The following is a 3,628-nucleotide window of genomic DNA, read 5'->3' as shown; positions in this document are numbered from 1 at the left end:
GGTATCTGTCTTCTACAATGGTTGAACAAATTTACATTTCTACCAACAGTGAATAAGCATTCCTTTCTCTCCACAACCTTGCCAGCATCTGTTATTGCTTGAATTTTTAATAAAAGTCATTCTGACTGATGTGAGACAGTATCTCATTGTTTTGATTTGTATTTCTCTAATGATCAGTGATGTTCCGCTTTTTTTTTCATACGCCTGTTGGCTGCATATATGTCTCCTTTTGAAAAGTGTCTGTTCACATCCTTCACTCACTTTTTTTTTTAAGTTACAGGGCACATGTGCAGGATGCACAGGTTACATAAATGTGTACCGTAGTGGTTTGCAGCACCTATCAACCCATGTTCTAAGTATTAAGCTCAGCATGCATTAGCTATTTATCCTGATGGCTCCCTCCTCCTGCCCTCACCTTGACAGGCCCCAGTGTGTGTTGTTCCCCTCCGTTTCCATGTGTTGTCTTTGTTCAGCTCCTCCTTATAAGATCACATGGTGTTTGGTTTTCTGTTCCTGCGTTAGTTTGCTGAGGATAATGGCTTCCAGCTCCATCCATGTCCCTGCAAAGGACAGGAACTCATTCCTTTTTGTCCTTTGCCCACTTTTTAATGGGGTTGTTTTTTTCTTGTAAATTGGTTTAAGTTCCTTATAGACGCTGGATATTACACCTTTCTCAGAAGCATAATTTGCAAAAGTTTTCTCATTCTGTAGGTTGTCTGTTTATTCTGTTGACAGTTTCTTTTGCTGCATAGACACTCTTTAGCTTAATTAGATTCCATTTGTCAATTTTTGCTTTTGTTGAAATTGCTTTTGGTGTCTTTGTCATAAAATCTTTGCCTGCTCCTATGTCCAGAATGGTATTGCTCAGGTTGTTTTACAGGGTTTTTATAGTGTTGGGTTTTACATTTAGCCTTTAGTCCATCTTTAGGTGATTTTTGTATATGGTATAAGGAAGAGGTCCAGTCTCAGTCTTCTGCATATGGCTAGCCAGTTATCCCAGCACCATTTATTGAATATGGAGTCCTTTCCCCATTGCTTATTCTTGTCAGCTTCGTCAAATGTCAGATAGTTGTAGGTGCAAGGCCTTATTTCTGGGCTCTCCATTCTGTTCCAATGGTTTATGTGTCTGTTTTTGTACCAGTACCATGCTGTTTTAGTTATTATAGCCCTCGAGTATGGTTTGAAGTCAGGTAACACGATGCTCTCAGCTTTGTTCTTTTCGCTCAGGATTTTCTTGTGTTTTGGGCTCTTTTTTGGTTCCATATGAATTTTTAAATAGTATTTTTCTAGTTCTGTGAAGAATGTCATTGGTAGTTTGATAGGAATAGCATTGAATCTATAAATTGCTTTGAGCAGTATGGCCATTTTAACAGTATTGATTCTTCCTATCCATTAGCATGGAATATTTTCCCATTTGTTTATGTTATCTCTGATTTATTTGAAAAGTGTTTTGTAGTCCTCCTTACAGAGAGCTTTCACCACCCTGGTTAGCTATATTCCTAGGTACTTTATTCTTTTGTGGCAATTGTGAATGGGACTGTGCTCTTGATTTGGCTCTTGGCCACATTGGTGGAAAGTAATTCTAGTTTAGTTAATGTTGTTCTAAAGTAATGCTAGTGATTTTTGTACCTTGATTTTTTATCCTCAGACTCTGAAGTTGTTTATCAGCTGACAGAGCTTTTGGACCAAGAATATGAGGTTTTCTAGATTTAGGATCATGTTGTCTACAAACAGAAATAGTTCCTCTCTTCCTATTTGGATGCCCTTTATTTATTTTTTTTGCTTATTGCTCAGAACAGGACTTCCAATACTATGTTAAATAGGAGGTGTGAGAGAGGGCATCCTTGTCTTGTGTCTGTTTTCAAGAGAGATGCTTCCAGCTTTTGCCCATTTAGTATGATGTTGGCTGTGGGTTTGCTATAGATGGCTCCCATTATTTTGAGGTGTGTTCCATCAATACCTAGTTTATTGAGATATTTTAACATGAAGGGGTTTTGAATTTTATCAAAAGCCTTTTCTGTATCTATTGAGATAATCATATGGTTTTTGTCTTTTGTTCTGCTTATGTGATGAATCACATTTATTGACTTGGGTTTGTTGAACCAACTTGTATACCAGGGATAAAGCCTACTTGACTGTGGTGGATAAGCTTTTTGATGTGCTGCTAGATTTGGTTTACCAGTATTTTGTTGAAGATTTTTGCATTGATATTCATCAAGGATATTGGCTTGAAGTTTTTTGTTGTTGTTTTCATGTCTCTGCCAGGTTTTGTTATCAGAATGATGCTGGCCTCATAGGATGAGTTAGGGAGGAGTCCCTCCTCAAATTTTGGAATAGTTTCCGTAGGAATGGTACTAGCTCTTCTTTGTACATATGGTAGAATTTGGCTCTAGTTCTGTTTGGTTGGTAGGCTACTTATTACTGATTCAATTTTGGAGTTCATTATTGTTCTGTTCTGCGATTCAATTTCTTCTTGGCTCAATATTGGGAGGATGTATGTCTCCAGGAATTTATCCATTTCTTTGAGATTTTCTAGTTTACGTGCATAGAAGTGTTCATAATCTTCTCTCATGGTTATCTGTATTTCTATAGGGTCAGCAGTAATATCCTCTTTGTCATTTCTGTTTATTTGGATCTTCTAGTTTTTCTTCTTTATTAAGTCTAACTACCAATCTACCTATTTTAGTAATTTTTTTTCAAAAACCTACTCCTAAATTCATTGATCTTTTGAATGTTTTTTCATGTCTCAATCTCAGTTCAGCTCTGACTTTCAGTATTTCTTGTCATTTGCTAACTTTGGGGTTTGTGTGCTATTGGTTCTCTAGTCCTTTTGGTTGTGATGTCAGGTTGTTAAATTGAGGTACTTCTAACTTTTGATGTGAGCATTTAGTGCTATAAATTGCCTGCTTAACACTGCCTTAGCTGTGTCCCAGAGATTCTGGTATGTTGCTTCTTTTTTTTTTTTTCTCACATGCTCAGGTCTCCAAGGTTGGCTTCCCCACTGCACACTCGAGTGGTATGTTGCATCTTTGTTCTCAATAGTTTCAAAGAACTTGGTTTCTGCCTTAATTTTACTATTTACCCAAAAGTCATTCAGGAGTAGATTATTCTATTTCCATTTAAATATATGGTTTTAAGTGGATTTCTTAGTCTTGTTTTCTAATTTGATTGCAGTGTGGTCTGAGAGGGTGGTTATTATAATGAGCCTAGTACTCATTATACAGCATTTGCTGAGGAATGTTTTGTGTCCAATTATGTCATTGATTTTAGAGTATGTACCATGTGGCAGTGAGAAGAATGTATATCTGTTGCTTTTGGATGGAGACGTCCATCAGGTACATTTGGTCCAGTGCTGTGTTCAGGTCCTGAATATCCTTGTTAATTTTCTGCCTTGATGATCTAATACTGTCAGTGTGGTGCTGAAGTCTCTCACTATTATTATGTGGTTATCTAAGCCTCATAGGTCTCTAAAAACTTGCTTTATGAATCTGGATGCTCTTCTGTTGGGCGCACATATATTTAGATTAGTTAGGTCTTCTTGTTGAATTGAAGCCTTTACCCTTATGTGATATCTTTTTTTAACCTTTGTTGGTTTAAAGTGTGTTTTGTCTGAAATTTGGATTTTTCT

The 3,628-nt window shown here is 36.9% G+C and overlaps 1 non-coding gene across 1 annotated transcript; it reads right to left on the bottom strand.

Moving 5' to 3' along the window:
• Positions 1-2,968: 2,968 nt before the first annotated feature.
• Positions 2,969-3,044, bottom strand: LOC123569268 (small nucleolar RNA SNORD55/SNORD39). The gene has a single exon (XR_006692908.2). It is a non-coding gene; the product is annotated as a small nucleolar RNA SNORD55/SNORD39 (small nucleolar RNA).
• Between the last annotated feature and the right edge of the window lie 584 nt (positions 3,045-3,628).

The sequence above is a fragment of the Macaca fascicularis genome, chromosome 15 (genome assembly GCF_037993035.2).
Source record: "Macaca fascicularis isolate 582-1 chromosome 15, T2T-MFA8v1.1".
Classification (NCBI taxonomy): Eukaryota; Metazoa; Chordata; class Mammalia; order Primates; family Cercopithecidae; genus Macaca; species Macaca fascicularis.
Note: the sequence above shows the minus strand (reverse complement) of the source record. Positions and strands in the feature narration are given on the sequence as shown.